Genomic DNA, 19,857 nt, shown 5'->3' with positions numbered 1-19,857 from the left:
CCCGACCCCTGACCCTCTACCTGCCGTACTCCCTGACCCTCTACCTGCCGTACTCCCCGACCCCTGACCCTCTACCTGCCGTACACCCCGACCCCTGACCCTCTACCTGCCGTACTCCCCGACCCCTGACCCTCTACCTGCCGTACACCCCGACCCCTGACCCTCTACCTGCCGTACACCCCGACCCCTGACCCTCTACCTGTCGTACACCCCGACCCCTGACCCTCTACCTGCCGTACTCCTCGACCCCTGACCCTTTACCTGCCGTACTCCCCGACCCCTGACCCTCTACCTGCCGTACTCCCTGACCCTCTACCTGCCGTACTCCCCGACCCCTGACCCTCTACCTGCCGTACTCCCCGACCCCTGACCCTCTACCTGCCGTACACCCCGACCCCTGACCCTCTACCTGCCGTACACCCCGACCCCTGACCCTCTACCTGCCGTACTCCCCGACCCCTGACCCTCTACCTGCCGTACTCCCCGACCCCTGACCCTCTACCTGCCGTACTCCCCGACCCCTGACCCTCTACCTGCCGTACTCCCCGACCCCTGACCCTCTACCTGCCATACTCCCCGACCCCTGACCCTCTACCTGCCGTACACCCCGACCCCTGACCCTCTACCTGCCGTACTCCCCGACCCCTGACCCTCTACCTGCCGTACACCCCGACCCCCTGACCCTCTACCTGCCGTACACCCCGACCCCTGACCCTCTACCTGCCGTACTCCCCGACCCCTGACCCTCTACCTGCCGTACTCCCCGACCCCTGACCCTCTACCCGCCGTACTCCCCGACCCCTGACCCTCTACCTGCCGTACTCCCCGACCCCTGACCCTCTACCTGCCGTACTCCCCGACCCCTGACCCTCTACCTGCCGTACACCCCGACCCCAGACCCTCTACCTGCCGTACTCCCCGACCCCTGACCCTCTACCTGCCGTACACCCCGACCCCTGACCCTCTACCTGCCGTACACCCCGACCCCTGACCCTCTACCTGTCGTACACCCCGACCCCTGACCCTCTACCTGCCGCACTCCCCGACCCCTGACCCTCTACCTGCCGTACTCCCTGACCCTCTACCTGCCGTACTCCCCGACCCCTGACCCTCTACCTGCCGTACTCCCTGACCCTCTACCTGCCGTACTCCCTGACCCTCTACCTGCCGTACACCCCGACCCATGACCCCTGACCCTCTACCTGCCGTACACCCTGACCCTCTACCTGCCGTACACCCCGACCCCTGACCCTCTACCTGCCGTACTCCCCGACCCCTGACCCTCTACCTGCCGTACTCCCCGACCCCTGATCCTCTACCTGCCGTACACCCCGACCCCTGATCCTCTACCTGCCGTACACCCCGACCACTGATCCTCTCTCTGCCGTACACCCCGACCACTGATCCTCTCTCTGCCGTACACCCCGACCACTGATCCTCTATCTGCCGTACACACCAACCCCTGATCCTCTACCTGCCGTACTCCCTGACCCTCTACCTGCCGTACTCCCCGACCCCTGACCCTCTATCTGCCGTACTCCCTGACCCTCTACCTGCCGTACTCCCCGACCCCTGACCCTCTACCTGCCGTACTCCCCGACCCCTGACCCTCTACCTGCCGTACTCCCCGACCCCTGATCCTCTACCTGCCGTACACCCCGACCCCTGATCCTCTACCTGCCGTACACCCCGACCACTGATCCTCTCTCTGCCGTACACCCCGACCCCTGATCCTCTACCTGCCGTACACCCCGAACAGTGATCCTCTATCTGCCGTACACCCCGACCACTGATCCTCTATCTGCCGTACACACCAACCCCTGATCCTCTGGAGTAGTGCGAGCAGTGGAGCAGAAGCAGGAATACACTTGGCTTCTCTGTGTTCTCGCTGATCTACATAAGGAGACATGGCTGCTCAGGTGGTTTCCAAAGAGGAAGGTGCTCTGGGTGGAGCGCTGTAGGAAGGTGTTCTGGATGGAGCACTGTAGGAAGGTGTTCTGGGTGGAGCACTGTAGGAAGGTGTTCTGGGTGGAGCGCTGTAGGAAGGTGCTCTGGATGGAGCGCTGTAGGAAGGTGCTCTGGGTGGAGCACTGTAGGAAGGTGTTCTGGATGGAGCGCTGTAGGAAGGTGCTCTGGATGGAGCGCTGTAGGAAGGTGTTCTGGATGGAGCACTGTAGGAAGGTGTTCTGGATGGAGCACTGTAGGAAGGTGTTCTGGGTGGAGCACTGTAGGAAGGTGTTCTGGATGGAGCGCTGTAGGAAGGTGTTCTGGGTGGAGCACTGTAGGAAGGTGTTCTGGATGGAGCACTGTAGGAAGGTGTTCTGGATGGAGCACTGTAGGAAGGTGTTCTGGGTGGAGCGCTGTAGGAAGGTGCTCTGGATGGAGCGCTGTAGGAAGGTGTTCTGGATGGAGCACTGTAGGAAGGTGTTCTGGATGGAGCACTGTAGGAAGGTGTTCTGGGTGGAGCACTGTAGGAAGGTGCTCTGGATGGAGCGCTGTAGGAAGGTGTTCTGGATGGAGCGCTGTAGGAAGGTGTTCTGGATGGAGCGCTGTAGGAAGGTGTTCTGGATGGAGCACTGTAGGAAGGTGTTCTGGGTGGAGCGCTGTAGGAAGGTGTTCTGGATGGAGCGCTGTAGGAAGGTGTTCTGGATGGAGCGCTGTAGGAAGGTGTTCTGGATGGAGCGCTGTAGGAAGGTGTTCTGGATGGAGCACTGTAGGAAGGTGTTCTGGGTGGAGCGCTGTAGGAAGGTGTTCTGGATGGAGCACTGTAGGAAGGTGTTCTGGATGGAGCACTGTAGGAAGGTGTTCTGGATGGAGCACTGTAGGAAGGTGTTCTGGGTGGAGCACTGTAGGAAGGTGTTCTGGATGGAGCACTGTAGGAAGGTGTTCTGGGTGGAGCACTGTAGGAAGGTGTTCTGGGTGGAGCACTGTAGGAAGGTGTGGGTGGAGCGCTGTAGGAAGGTGTTCTGGATGGAGCGCTGTAGGAAGGTGTTCTGGATGGAGCGCTGTAGGAAGGTGTTCTGGGTGGAGCGCTGTAGGAAGGTGTTCTGGGTGGAGCGCTGTAGGAAGGTGTTCTGGATGGAGCGCTGTAGGAAGGTGTTCTGGATGGAGCGCTGTAGGAAGGTGTTCTGGATGGAGCGCTGTAGGAAGGTGTTCTGGATGGAGCGCTGTAGGAAGGTGTTCTGGATGGAGCGCTGTAGGAAGGTGTTCTGGATGGAGCGCTGTAGGAAGGTGTGGGTGGAGCGCTGAGTAGTAGCGAGACGTCAGGGCAGAAGTAAGGAGAGAAGAAGCTCTGGTCCCATTGTTAGAGGGGTTTTAGGATGGATGAGGATGTTGTAAAGGAGGAGAGATGTCTCCCAGGGGCCACTGCCAGCACAGATAGTGGTGGCCGCTACTATAGATAGTGATGGGGGTCTCCGTGTCTCTCTATGACTCTGATCTACACTCACTGATCCCCCATGTGCTGCTTAGTTTGATAACCTGTTGTCCTTGGTTAAAGGGACAGTCTCATCAGAAAATGATTTGTATAAAAATTCTTTTTTATGGTAAACAGATTTTTTTTAACAATTTTTGGTGACATTTTTTCAGTTTTTCCTTTTTACTATGTGTAATATAAAATAATCATAATATCTTGCAGTTCTCATTCTCACCACTGGGGCTAAAACTAAGATGAGACTTCCTGTTGTGTCTGTGGTGATAAGAGGAGGCTGCAGTAAAGTGATCTGTACAGCATAGCAGCATCATGTAATACAGAAGATAAAGGAGACAATTGCATCCCCCTGTGGAATAACCTCTTCACAGGTCACAGAGCGCGCTCAGTAATGTCTCACATTCATCTCAAGGGGACAGAGTCTTTTTTATTGTTGTCTATATCCATGAGGCTTACTGTAAACCAGTGCTTCTCAATTCCAGTCCTTAGGCCTCACCAACAGCTCATGTTTTGAGGATTTCCCATACAAAGGACACCTGTGAGAATACCTGATGCACTGAGTATAATTATATCACCTGTGCTAATACCTGATGCACTGAGTATGATATATCACCTGTGATAAAACCTGATGCACTGAGTATAATTATATCACCTGTGCTAATACCTGATGCACTGAGTATAATTATATCACCTGTGATAATATCTGATGCACTGAGTATAATTATATCACCTGCAAGAATACCTGATGCACTGAGTATAATTATATCACCTGTGATAATATCTGATGCACTGAGTATAATTATATCACCTGTGATAAAACCTGATGCACTGAGTATAATTATATCACCTGTGCTAATACCTGATGCACTGAGTATAATGATATATCACCTGCGAGAATACCTGATGCACTGAGTATAATTATATCACCTGTGCTAATACCTGATGCACTGAGTATGATATATCACCTGTGATAAAACCTGATGCACTGAGTATAATTATATCACCTGTGCTAATACCTGATGCACTGAGTATAATTATATCACCTGTGATAATATCTGATGCACTGAGTATAATTATATCACCTGCAAGAATACCTGATGCACTGAGTATAATTATATCACCTGTGATAATATCTGATGCACTGAGTATAATTATATCACCTGTGATAAAACCTGATGCACTGAGTATAATTATATCACCTGTGCTAATACCTGATGCACTGAGTATAATGATATATCACCTGCGAGAATACCTGATGCACTGAGTATAATTATATCACCTGTGCTAATACCTGATGCACTGAGTATAATGATATATCACCTGTGCTAATACCTGATGCACTGAGTATAATGATATATCACCTGTGCTAATACCTGATGCACTGAGTATAATGATATATCACCTGTGCTAATACCTGATGTACTGAGTATAATTATATCACCTGTGCTAATACCTGATGCACTGAGTATAATTATATCACCTGTGCTAATACCTGATGCACTGAGTATAATTATATCACCTGTGCTAATACCTGATGCACTGAGTATAATGATATATCACCTGTGATAATACCTGATGCACTGAGTATAATTATATCACCTGTGATAAAACCTGATGCACTGAGTATAATTATATCACCTGTGCTAATACCTGATGCACTGAGTATAATGATATATCACCTGCGAGAATACCTGATGCACTGAGTATAATTATATCACCTGTGCTAATACCTGATGCACTGAGTATAATGATATATCACCTGTGCTAATACCTGATGCACTGAGTATAATTATATCACCTGTGCTAATACCTGATGCACTGAGTATAATGATATATCACCTGTGCTAATACCTGATGCACTGAGTATAATGATATATCACCTGTGCTAATACCTGATGCACTGAGTATAATGATATATCACCTGTGCTAATACCTGATGCACTGAGTATAATTATATCACCTGTGCTAATACCTGATGCACTGAGTATAATTATATCACCTGTGATAATACCTGATGCACTGAGTATAATTATATCACCTGTGCTAATACCTGATGCACTGAGTATAATTATATCACCTGTGCTAATACCTGATGCACTGAGTATAATGATATATCACCTGTGATAATACCTGATGCACTGAGTATAATGATATATCACCTGTGATAATACCTGATGCACTGAGTATAATGATATATCACCTGTGCTAATACCTGATGCACTGAGTATAATTATATCACCTGTGATAATACCTGATGCACTGAGTATAATTATATCACCTGTGAAATACTAAGGAAATCCTCAAAACATGAGCTGTTGGTGCGGCCTGAGGACTGGGATTGAGAAGCTCTGCTGTAAAGCATCTCACTAACTGCTGTTTTTCTTTTGGTGCACTGAACCTGGAGGCAATAGCAGGTCAATGCCGGGAGAGGACACAGCCGCCTCTTCTTCCATCTCCCTCTTCTAAAAATCCATGTAATATATGGTCCTTAGATAGGGGACGTATCCGATATTAAGCTGAGAACAGATACAGATGATCTTAGCCGAATGGCCGAGGAGCGATCCACTAACTGTTGGTAAGGGTGCTTTCACACCTACCGGATCCGTAGCGGATCTCACTTCTGCAGATTCGCTGCAAGATCAGCTGCGGATCCAGTACCATTGATGCCAAAGTTAGCTCATACTCGCAGCGGGATTGACATCCCGCTGTGACTATGTACTTTAACCCCCTGGTGCCCACAGCCCCGCCGCCCGCACCCTCTATCCCCGCCTCTATCATCACCGCCGCCCGCATCCTCCATTCCGGCCCCCCATTAGCACCGCCGCCCGCATCCTCCATTCCGGCCCCCCATTAGCACCGCCGCCCGCATCCTCCATTCCGGCCCCCCATTAGCACCGCCGCCCGCATCCTCCATCCCGGCCCCCCATTAGCACCGCCGCCCGCCTCCTCCATCCCGGCCCCCCATTAGCACCGCCGCCCGCATCCTCCATTCCGGCCCCCCCATTAGCACCGCCGCCCGCATCCTCCATTCCGGCCCCCCATTAGCACCGCCGCCCGCATCCTCCATTCCGGCCCCCCATTAGCACCGCCGCCCGCATCCTCCATTCCGGCCCCCCCATTAGCACCGCCGCCCGCATCCTCCATTCCGGCCCCCCATTAGCACCGCCGCCCGCATCCTCCATTCCGGCCCCCCATTAGCACCGCCGCCCGCATCCTCCATCCCGGCCCCCCATTAGCACCGCCGCCCGCCTCCTCCATCCCGGCCCCCCATTAGCACCGCCGCCCGCATCCTCTATCCCCGCCTCTATCATCACCGCCGCCCGCATCCTTTATCCCGGCAGCCGGCATCCTCCATCCCGGCCCCCCATTAGCACCGCCGCCCGCCTCCTCCATCCCGGCCCCCCATTAGCACCGCCGCCCGCCTCCTCCATCCCGGCCCCCCATTAGCACCGCCGCCCGCATCCTCCATTCCGGCCCCCCATTAGCACCGCCGTCCGCATCCTCCATCCCGGCCCCCCCATTAGCACCGCCGCCCGCCTCCTCCATCCCGGCCCCCCATTAGCACCGCCGCCCACCTCCTCCATCCCGGCCCCCCCATTAGCACCGCCGCCCGCATCCTCTATCCCCGCCTCTATCATCACCGCCGCCCGCATCCTTTATCCCGGCAGCCGGCATCCTCCATCCCGGCCCCCCATTAGCACCGCCGCCCGCATCCTCCATCCCGGCCCCCCATTAGCACCGCCGCCCGCATCCTCCATCCCGGCCCCCCATTAGCACCGCCCGCCCGCATCCTCCATCCCGGCCCCCCATTAGCACCGCCGCCCGCATCCTCCATCCCGGCCCCCCATTAGCACCGCCGCCCGCATCCTCCATCCCGGCCCCCCATTAGCACCGCCGCTCGCATCCTCCATCCCGGCCCCCCATTAGCACCGCCGCTCGCATCCTCCATCCCGGCCCCCCATTAGCACCGCCACCCGCCTTCTCCATCTCGGCCCCCTATCGGCACTGCTGCCTTCATCCTGCTGCCCGTCGGCGAGAGCATATACATTACCTGCTCCTCGGCGCGGCTGCAGTGAGGCTCCCGGTCCCGCTCAGCCGATCAGTGTTGCCGTGCGCTGATCGGCTGAGCGGGACTGGAGCCGGGAGCCTCACTGAAGCCACGCCGCCGAGCAGGTAATGTATATGCTCTCGCCGACGGGCGGCAGGGAAAATGGAGGATGCGGGGATGATGGGGGGCCCGGGATGGAGGATGCGGGCGGCGGGGATGATGGGGGGCCCGGGATGGAGGATGCGGGCGGCGGGGATGATGGGGGGCCCGGGATGGAGGATGCGGGCGGCGGGGATGATGGGGGGCCGGGATGGAGGATGCGGGCGGCGGGGCTAATGCGAGCGGCGGGGCTGTGGGCGCCAGGAGGTTAAAGCACATAGTCACAGCGGGATGTCAATCCCACTGCGAGTATGTGCTAACATAGGCATCAATGATACTGGATCGTGATCTCGCTGCGGATCCGGTAGGTGTGAAAGCACCCTAAAGGGGTTATCCAGCGCTACAAATACATGGCCACTTTCCCCCCTACTGTTGTCTTCGGTTCAGGTGCGGTTTGCAATTAAGCTCCATTTACTTCAATGGAACTGAGTTTCAAAACCCCGCCCAAACTGGAGACAACAGTAGGGGGAAAGTGGCCATGTTTTTGTAGCGCTAGATAACCCTTTTAAAAACAAAACAGCTCACACAAGATGGCCGCCCCCATAACAATGTATAAACAGTGACATACAATAAGTACAAACACAAAATAGACAAGGAAAAAAGGACAAGTTTCAATATCGGACTCTAATCAGTAAAAGAAAATTTAGGTGACGCCGTCCCTTTAAGGCCCATTAGGCACCCACTGGGTTAGGTCACTCATGCTCAGTTTAATCTAAGTTACCCGATCTGTCCCATTATCATTTCACATGCAAGCAAGGGGCATTGTGGGAAAGTCTAGGGCTGGGTGATAATGGCCTAAATCAATATCGCGGTTTATCGTACATGTAGCCGTGGTAACAATAAATCGAACGATAATTATGACACGCCCCTTTTAAAAGCCACGCCCCTTTTGAAAACCCCATTTTCCGATGGTAATACAAACGGATTTATTTCATATAACAATACGCTGCAAACTTCACAAGTAATACACAATGTTTTGGCGTCGCCATTTTCAAGTGCCACTAGGAGACGCCAAAACATTGTGTATTACTTGTGAAGTTTGCTGCGTATTGTTATATGAAATAAATCCACGTTTGTATTACCGTCAGAAAGCTGCAGAGTATTTCTTACTAGCTGACTTGGTCCAAGGTCTGGGATTCATATGGTTTGCTAGATCTATCTATACAGTATATATTCAGATAGGAGATAGATGGATGATAGATGGATGATAGATGGATGATAGATGGATGGTAGATGGATGATAGATGGATGGTAGATGGATGATAGATGGATGATAGATGGATGATAGATGGATGATTGATGGATGATAGATGGATGGATGATAGATGGATGATAGATGGATGGTAGATGGATGGTAGATGGATGATAGATGGATGATAGATGGATGATAGATGGATGATAGATGGATGATAGATGGATGATAGATGGATGATAGATGGATGATAGATGGATGATAGATGGATGATAGATGGTCCCCCGAGCACCGCTCTCTCTCTCACACAGGAATCCTCGGCCCCTGTCACTCGGTGCTGTAGCACATATACCTGTGTCCCAGGCAGAGCGTCACACACAGCCGCTTCCAGAACTGACAAAAGATAACGGGGCTCCGAGGATTCCTGTGCGGGACAGAGTGCGGTGGTCAGGGAATCATGGAGGTGCCGACCCCAACTGTATGTGCGGGAGAGGGGGGGGCAGGGCTCACCGTGCAGCTTCCAGAGAAGCTAGGAGAAGTGAGCCGCCCGGCAGCAGCAGCGCTGAGCACACACTGGAGGGGGAGCTGCCGCCTGTGCGCAGCCCGTCAGTTCTCCAGCCTTCCTCTCCAGCCCCCCCCCGCAGCAGGATCTTCCATCCCCTGCCCTGCAGCAATATTTGTGCGCCCTGGCTCAGGAGGTAAATCGGAAAATCACCTTTCCAGCCCCCACCTGTCCACCCGGCCACGGTGGTATGCTGCTGCACTGTCAGCGTGCACCCAGGCCCCCTGCGTACTGATAGCAGCCTGGGGGTCCATGTTTGGTGCCGGTGGTATGCGGGTGAGGGGGCTGTACTGTACACTATCGATCTGGATGTAACTGTTATCACTACACAGGGGGCCTGGGTGCACGCTGACAGTGCAGCAGCAGCTTCCATCCAGATCAATATTGTACAGTACAGCCCCCTCACCCGCATGGACCCCCAGGCTGCTATCACTACACAGGGGGCCTGGGTGACAAGCGGCTGCCATCTTACCGCCTGTGGCGCACATCCAACTGCCAGCCCGCGCGACCACAAGAAAGCCCGCCCGCCCGCACGCAACAAATAAAAAGGAGGGCTGCAGAGGCGGTACATGGGCGACGCTATACGGGTGTAGGGGGGGATTGGCTGGCCAAGCACATTATTAATTAGAGACTGCTTCAAGGTCCCCCCTCCCCCAGCAGCAGAGTAGTTTATTCCAAATGCCTCCGGCATGGTCCGGGCAGCGATTAGGCGGCGCCGGGAAGACGGGGAATACAGAAAATACCGCACATACCGTCCTCGCCAAGTTGAGTTGACATGATGGAAACCTATATATATATGTTACAGGAGGAAGAAGGGAAAGGGAGGACATGATGGAAACCTTTATATATGTTACAGGAGGAAGAAGGGAAAGGGAGGGACATGATGGAAACCTTTATATATGTTACAGGAGGAAGAAGGGAAAGGAGGGACATGATGGAAACTTTTATATATGTTACAGGAGGAAGAAGGGAAAGGGAGGACATGATGGAGACCTTTATATATGTTACAGGGGGAAGAAGGGAAAGGGGAGGACATGATGGAAACCTTTATATATGTTACAGGAGGAAGAAGGGAAACGGAGGACATGATGGAAACCTTTATATATGTTACAGGAGGAAGAAGGGAAAGGGAGGACATGATGGAAACCTGTATATATGTTACAAGAGGAAGAAGGGAAAGGGGGGACATGATGGAAACCTTTATATATGTTACAGGGGGAAGAAGGGAAAGGGGAGGACATGATGGAAACCTTTATATATGTTACAGGAGGAAGAAGGGAAAGGGAGGACATGATGGAAACCTTTATATATGTTATACAGAGGGAAGAAGGGAAAGGGAGGACATGATGGAAACCTTTATATATGTTACAGGAGGAAGAAGGGAAAGGGAGGACATGATGGAAACCATTATATATGTTACAGGAGGAAGAAGGGAAAGGGGGGACATGATGGAGACCTTTATATATGTTACAGGAGGAAAAAGGGAAAGGGAGGACATGATGGAAACCTGTATATATGTTACAGGGGGAAGAAGGGAAAGGGAGGACATGATGGAAACCTTTATATATGTTACAAGAGGAAGAAGGGAAAGGGGGGACATGATGGAAACCTTTATATATGTTACAGGGGGAAGAAGGGAAAGGGAGGACATGATGGAACCTTTATATATGTTACAGGAGGAAGAAGGGAAAGGGAGGACATGATGGAAACCTTTATATATGTTACAAGAGGAAGAAGGGAAAGGGAGGACATGATGGAAACCTTTATATATGTTACAAGAGGAAGAAGGGAAAGGGAGGACATGATGGAAACTATTGTATATGTTGAGGATGTCAGGTCACAGTGAGATGTTACTGGGGGAAAGAGCAGCAACTTCATGAGAAAATATTACTTTACTGAAAGAGTAGTAGATGCTTGGAGGAAACCTCCAGCAGATGTGGTAGGTAAATCCTGCAGTAAGTTGATGTAACCTGTGTGGTATACACATATCTATTATATAATTTAGGGCAGAATAGATGGAGCCGGGGGGGGGGGGGGGGACGTGTTTCCATGTGTCCATGCTGCCCAGTGGGTATATACCCGACCATTCAAAAGTGTGGCGGTGGGGAAAGCAAATCGTATGCTGGGGTGTGTGTATATGTGTGTATATATATATATATGTATATATAATATATACACACACACTACCGTTCAAAAGTGTGGGGTCACCCAACCAATTTAGTGTTTTCCATGAATAGTCGCACTTCTTCACCACCGTACGTTAGGAAATAAATAGAAAATAGAGACAAGACAATGACAAGGTTAGAAATACTGATTTGTATGTGAAATAACATTGTTCTTCCATCACACTTTGCTTCCGTCCCAGAATCCTCCTTGTGCAGCAATTCCAGCATTGCCCACCTTTGGCATTCTAGCTATTAATCTGTTGGGGTAAGCTGGAGAAATTGCCCCCCACGCTTCTAGAAGCAGCTCCCACAAGTTGGATTGGTTGGATGGGCACTTCTGGCGTACCATATGGTCCAGCTGCTCCCACAATGGGGTGGTGATCTGGTGACTGCGCTGGCCACTCCATTCCCTATGATAGAATACCAGCTGCTGCTTCTGCTGGAAATAGTTCTTGCACAATTTGGAGGTGTTTCGGGTCATTGTCCTGTTGTAGGATGAAATTGGCTCCAACCAAGCGCTGCCCACTGGGTATGGCATGGCGGTGCAGAGTGATGGCCTTCCTTATTCACAATCCCTATTACCCTGTACAAATCTCCCACCTTACCAGCACCAACCCCAGACCATCACATGACCTCCACCATGTATAACAGATGGCGTCAGGCATTCTTCCAGCATCTTCTCATTTCTTCTGCGTCTCACAAACCTTCTTCTTTGTCATCCAAACACCTCAAACTTGGATTCATCCATCGTCCACAACACTTTTTTCCAGTCTTCCTCTGCCCAATGTCTGTGTTCTTTTGCCCATCTTAATCTTTTTCTTTTATTGGCCAGTCTCAGATATGGCTTTTTCTTTGCCACTCTGCCCTGAAGCCCAAAATCCTGCAGCCGCCTCTTCCCTGTAGATGGTGACACTGGTGTTTTGCGGGTACTATGTAATGAAGATGCCAGTTGGGGACCTGTGAGGCGTCTGTTTCCCAAACTAGAGACTCTAATGTGCTTATCTTCTTGCTTAGTTGTGCAACGCAGCCTCCCACTTCTTTTTCTACTCTGGTTAGAGCCTGCTTGTGCTGTCCTCTGAAGGAAGTAGTACACACGGTTGTAGGAAATCTTCAATTTCTTAGCAATTTCTGGCATGGAATAGCCTTCATTTCTAAGAACAAGAATAGACTGTCGAGTTTCAGATGAAAGTTTTCTTTTTCTGGCCATTTTGAGCGTTTAATTGACCCCACAAATGTGATGCTCCAGAAACACAATCTGCACAAAGGAAGGTCAGTTTTGTAGCTTCTGTAACGAGCTAGACTGTTTTCAGATGTGTGAACATGATTGCACAAGGGTTTTCTAATCATCAATTATCCTTCTGAGCCAATGAGCAAACACATTGTACCAATAGAAGACTGGAGTGATAGTTGCTGGGAATGGGCCTCTATACACCTATGTAGATATTGCACCAAACACCAGACATTTGCAGCTAGAATAGTCACTTACCACATTAGCAATGTATAGAGGGGATTGGTGTAAAGTTATCTTCATTGAGAAGTACAGCGCTTTTCCTTCAAAAATAAGGACATTTCAATATGACCCCAAACTTTTGAACGGTAGTGTGTGTGTATATATATATATATTGCAGTGGTGTTTTAGGGGTTTAAAGGGTATTTAGAGGAGGGGGAGTTATATAGACAGGGGGTTCATAGATATATAGGGGGGTATGATGTGTATATAGATAGATATATATAGGGGGGTATGATGTGTATATAGATATATATAGAGGGGTATGATGTGTATATAGAAATATATAGGGGGGTATGATGTGTATATAGATATATATAGAGGGGTATGATGTGTATATAGATATATAGGGGGGTATGATGTGTATATAGATATATAGGGGGGTATGATGTGTATATAGATATATAGGGGGGTATGATGTGTATATAGATATATATATAGAGGGGGTATGATGTGTATATAGATATATAGAGGGGTATGATGTGTATATAGATATATATAGAGGGGGTATGATGTGTATATAGATATATATAGAGGGGGTATGATGTGTATATAGAAATATATAGAGGGGGTATGATGTGTATATAGATATATATAGAGGGGGTATGATGTGTATATAGATATATATAGAGGGGGTATGATGTGTATATAGATATATATAGAGGGGTATGATGTGTATATAGATATATATATAGAGGGGGTATGATGTGTATATAGATATATATAGAGGGGGTATGATGTGTATATAGATATATATAGAGGGGGTATGATGTGTATATAGATATATATAGAGGGGGTATGATGTGTATATAGATATATATAGAGGGGGTATGATGTGTATATAGATATATATAGAGGGGGTATGATGTGTATATAGATATATATAGAGGGGGTATGATGTGTATATAGATATATATAGAGGGGGTATGATGTGTATATAGATATATATAGAGGGGGTATGATGTGTATATAGATATATATAGAGGGGGTATGATGTGTATATAGATATATATAGAGGGGGTATGATGTGTATATAGATATATATAGAGGGGGTATGATGTGTATATAGATATATATAGAGGGGTATGATGTGTATATAGATATATCATAGAGGGGGTATGATGTGTATATAGATATATATAGAGGGGGTATGATGTGTATATAGAATATATAGAGGGGGTATGATGTGTATATAGATATATATATAGAGGGGGTATGATGTGTATATAGATATATATAGAGGGGGTATGATGTGTATATAGATATATATAGGGGGGGGTATGATGTGTATATAGATATATATAGAGGGGGTATGATGTGTATATAGATATATATAGAGGGGGTATGATGTGTATATAGATATATATAGAGGGGGTATGATGTGTATATAGATATATATAGAGGGGTATGATGTGTATATAGATATATATAGAGGGGTATGATGTGTATATAGATATATATAGAGGGGTATGATGTGTATATAGATATATATAGAGGGGGTATGATGTGTATATAGATATATATAGAGGGGGTATGATGTGTATATAGATATATATATAGAGGGGGTATGATGTGTATATAGATATATATAGAGGGGGTATGATGTGTATATAGATATATATATAGAGGGGGTATGATGTGTATATAGATATATATAGAGGGGTATGATGTGTATATAGATATATATAGAGGGGGTATGATGTGTATATAGATATATATAGGGGGTATGATGTGTATATAGATATATAGGGGGGTATGATGTGTATATAGATATATATAGGGGGGGTATGATGTGTATATAGATATATAGAGGGGTATGATGTGTATATAGATATATAGAGGGGTATGATGTGTATATAGATATATAGAGGGGTATGATGTGTATATAGATATATAGAGGGGTATGATGTGTATATAGATATATAGAGGGGTATGATGTGTATATAGATATATATAGGGGTATGATGTTGTATATAAGATATATATAGAGGGTATGATGGTTGTATATGATATATTAGAGGGGGTATGATGTGTATATAGATATATATTAGGGGGTATGATGTGTATATAGATATATAGAGGGGTATGATGTGTATATAGATATATATAGGGGTATGATGGGTATATAGATATATATAGAGGGGGTATGATGTGTATATAGATTATATAGAGGGGTATGATGTGTATATAGATATATAGGGGGTATGATGTGTATATAGATCTATACTCTGGGGGTAGGCTGTGTATATCGATCTATATAGAGGGGTATGATGTGTATATAGATATACTAGGGGGGTCTGATGTGTCTATAGATCTATATAGAGTGGTATGATGTGTATATAGATATATCTAGAGGGTATGATGTGTATATAGATATATATAGAGGGGGTATGATGTGTATATAGATATATATAGGGGGTATGATGTGTATATAGATATTTAGGGGGGTATGATGTGTATATAGATATATATAGAGGGGTATGATGTGTATATAGATATATATAGAGGGGTATGATGTGTATATAGATATATATAGAGGGGTATGATGTGTATATAGATATATATAGAGGGGTATGATGTGTATATAGATATATATAGAGGGGTATGATGTGTATATAGATATATAGGGGGGTATGATGTGTATATAGATATATAGAGGGGTATGATGTGTATATAGATATATATAGTGGGTATGATGTGTATATAGATATATAGGGGGTATGATGTGTATATAGATATATAGAGGGGTATGATGTGTATATAGATATATAGAGGGGTATGATGTGTATATAGATATATATAGAGGGGTATGATGTGTATATAGATATATAGGGGGGTATGATGTGTATATAGATATATGGGGGGGTATGATGTGTATATAGATATATATAGAGTGGGTATGATGTGTATATAGATATATATATATAGAGGGGTATGATGTGTATATAGATATATAGAGGGGTATGATGTGTATATAGATATATATAGAGGGGTATGATGTGTATATAGATATATAGGGGGGTATGATGTGTATATAGATATATATAGGGGGTATGATATGTATATAGATATATAGAGGGGTATGATGTGTATATAGATATATAGAGGGGTATGATGTGTATATAGATATATAGGGGGTATGATGTGTATATAGATATATATAGGGGGTATGATGTGTATATAGATATATATAGAGGGGGTATGATGTGTATATAGATATATAGGGGGGTATGATGTGTATATAGATATATATAGGGGGTATGATGTGTATATAGATATATATAGAGGGGTATGATGTGTATATAGATATATATAGGGGGTATGATGTGTATATAGATATATATAGGGGGGTATGATGTGTATATAGATATATAGAGGGGTATGATGTGTATATAGATATATAGAGGGGTATGATGTGTATATAGATATATATATATATATAGAGGGGTATGATGTGTATATAGATATATAGGGGGTGATGTGTATATAGATATATAGGGGGTGATGTGTATATAGATATATAGAGGGGTATGATGTGTATATAGATATATAGGGGGGTGATGTGTATATAGATATATAGGGGGGTATGATGTGTATATAGATATATAGGGGTAGTATGATGTGTATATAGATATATAGGGGGGTATGATGTGTATATAGATATATATAGAGGGGTATGATGTGTATATAGATATATAGAGGGGTATGATGTGTGTATATAGATATATAGGGGGGTATGATGTGTATATAGATATATATAGAGGGGTATGATGTGTATATAGATATATATATAGGGGTATGATGTGTATATAGATATATAGAGGGGTATGATGTGTATATAGATATATAGAGGGGTATGATGTGTATATAGATATATAGAGGGGTATGATGTGTATATAGATATATAGGGGGGTATGATGTGTATATAGATATATATAGGGGGGGTATGATGTGTATATAGATATATAGAGGGGTATGATGTGTATATAGATATATAGAGGGGTATGATGTGTATATAGATATATAGGGGGGGTATGATGTGTATATAGATATATAGGGGGGTATGATGTGTATATAGATATATAGGGGGGTATGATGTGTATATAGATGTATAGAGGGGTGTGATGTGTATATAGATATATGGGGGGGTATGATGTGTATATAGATATATATATAGAGGGGGTATGATGTGTATATAGATATATATATAGAGGGGGTATGATGTGTATATAGATATATATAGAGGGGTATGATGTGTATATAGATATATATAGGGGGGTATGATGTGTATATAGATATATATAGAGGGGTATGATGTGTATATAGATATATATATAGAGGGGGTATGATGTGTATATAGATATATATAGAGGGGTATGATGTGTATATAGATATATATAGAGGGGGTATGATGTGTATATAGATATATAGAGGGGTATGATGTGTATATAGATATATAGGGGGGGTATGATGTGTATATAGATATATAGGGGGGTATGATGTGTATATAGATATATAGGGGGGTATGATGTGTATATAGATGTAAGTGTAATCTGGTTTTTATTGACAACCACACAGCATACAGTAAATACAAAGTCATCAAGTATCGGACCAAAACGACCTGCAAGTCGCGTGGTGTCAGTCATTTTTCAAATATATAAAAGAACAAGAGAAAAGCAGTATAATGCAAACATATCCAGACAAAAGCACTACCTACACAGTAGCGCCGCTTAAACCCAATGCTAATCATCCTAATAGTGTTGTAAGATGCAAGAAAGAAAAGAGGAAGAAAGATACGAGGGAAAGAGAAAAGACCAGGAGAAAGGCGAGGAGACGGACGGGGAACAGACACCAAACCATATATCGCCACCAATACATATCTGCGGAATCTAGAATTTCCCACCACTAACAAGTGAGAGCAAGGAATTCCTCTGAGTCCATGAACAGACGCCATGGATACCACACTTTATCAAATTTGTCAGACTGCTCGTGCGCCTCCGCTATCAACTCTTCCATTCTGCCCAATTCCCGGAGCTCACCCAGCCATTCCGCTATTGAAGGTACGACAGGTGTTTTCCAATGTCGGGGAATAACCATCCTTGCTGCAGTGAGAAAATGTCGCAAAATCCCTTTTTTAACTGTAGCGAGAGAACCCGGGATCTGCGAGAGGAGGGTCAGTTGTGGGGAGTTGACGACAGTCTCTCCAGAATACGCATTATAAATGCCAATAATCTTGTCCCAAAATTCTCGGATGCCCGGACAGGCCCACCAGATATGCATCATATCACCAGCCTCAACAAGGCATCGCCAACACCTGTCCGAGACCTCCGGGAACATGGTATGTAAGGAGACTGGGCAGTAGTACCACCGCGAAAGGATTTTATAGTTCTTCTCCTTAGCCTTAGCGGCCATGGAGATGCCATGAGAAAGGTCACAGGTCTTCTGGAGAGACTGACCGTCCCAAGGAACACCCAGATCATGTTCCCATTTGTCAAAAAAAGGAGCTCTGTCAGGGTTAGCCCCACTCAACAAAAGCTGATAGAGCACCGATATGCAATGCGAGATAGCAGAGGCGGAAACAACTAAGTTGTCAAAATCTGTGAGTATCGGGGTATACGAGCTCCTAGGAAAAAGAGCCCGTATAAACGAGGCTACCTGCCCATATTCCAGCCAAGACAACCGACGATCCGGGGACTGAGCCTGAAGAGTCGCCAAAGAAGAGATGACATCACCAGTCATACAGTCCCGGATTCTTGGGCATGCGGACCTCTCCCATAGAAGAAATCCATGCGTCTGCAGGCCCGGCTGGAATGATGGGTTGTGGAGTATCGGGGAGAGTGGTCCCGGCACCACTGACAATCTGTGTTTACTGACCCATTTATCCCAAACACACAACACATGTGGGACAAAAAATGACAGGCGTGGCAGGGACTGACGGTCTCCCGAAGAAATCCATGGTAATAGAGAGGGTGCAATCGGACAAAGCGAGAAGTCCAGGTCCACCCACCTCTTAGAGCCCCTACAGTGTACCCAATCCAGGACTCCGCGCAGGACAGCCGCCTCATGATAGAGACGTAGATCAGGCAAACCCATACCACCCATACACTTAGATTGAGTGAGAGTAGAATATGCAATCCTGGGTTTATTGTTCCCCCAGATAAATTTGGAGATAGCCCTGCGCAGAGTCCTAAAGAAAGCAACCGGAACCACAATGGGGACAGTTTGAAAAACATACAGTAGCTTAGGAAGAATATCCATCTTAACGACGGCCATCCTTCCAAACCACGAAGTCGGTTTCAGGAAATAAGACGTCATATCTGAGAGGACCCTGTTCAGCACGGGTGTATAGTTCAGGTCAAACAGAGAGCTAAGAGACAGCGGGAGCCTAATTCCCAGGTAGACAATAGAATCTGTGTGCCACTGGAAAGGAAAGGAAGCTCTAACCGTGTCAAACACAGCACGAGGAATTGAGATATTAAGCCCCTCAGTTTTAGCCAAATTGACCTTAAAATTACTGAGGTCACCAAATTTTTGGAACTCCTGTAGAATCGAAGGGAGCGACGTAGAGGGGGATGAGATATAGAGTAGTAGGTCATCTGCATATAATGCAAGCTTGTGGTGGTCCTGACCAATCGCAACTCCTCGGATCGTAGAATTATGCCTAAGGGCCACCGCCAGGTGCTCCATTGATAGGATGTACAGCATGGGAGACAAGGGACAACCTTGACGCGTACCGTTGTGGATCTCAAAAGAGCTAGATAACAAACCGTTAGCCCGTACTCGAGCCGAGGGAC

General features: G+C 46.7%; 1 protein-coding gene and 1 pseudogene across 2 annotated transcripts in view; one reads left to right on the top strand and one right to left on the bottom strand.

Moving 5' to 3' along the window:
- MEA1 (male-enhanced antigen 1) overlaps nt 1–19,857 on the top strand; it is a 76,095-nt gene that overhangs the window by 1,599 nt on the left and 54,639 nt on the right. The window lies entirely within an intron of this gene.
- Nucleotides 5,813–5,992, bottom strand: LOC138774612 (U2 spliceosomal RNA; annotated as a pseudogene).

Source organism: Dendropsophus ebraccatus, chromosome 15 (assembly GCF_027789765.1).
Source record: "Dendropsophus ebraccatus isolate aDenEbr1 chromosome 15, aDenEbr1.pat, whole genome shotgun sequence".
Lineage (NCBI taxonomy): Eukaryota > Metazoa > Chordata > Amphibia > Anura > Hylidae > Dendropsophus > Dendropsophus ebraccatus.
This window is presented reverse-complemented; position numbering and strand designations above follow the sequence as displayed.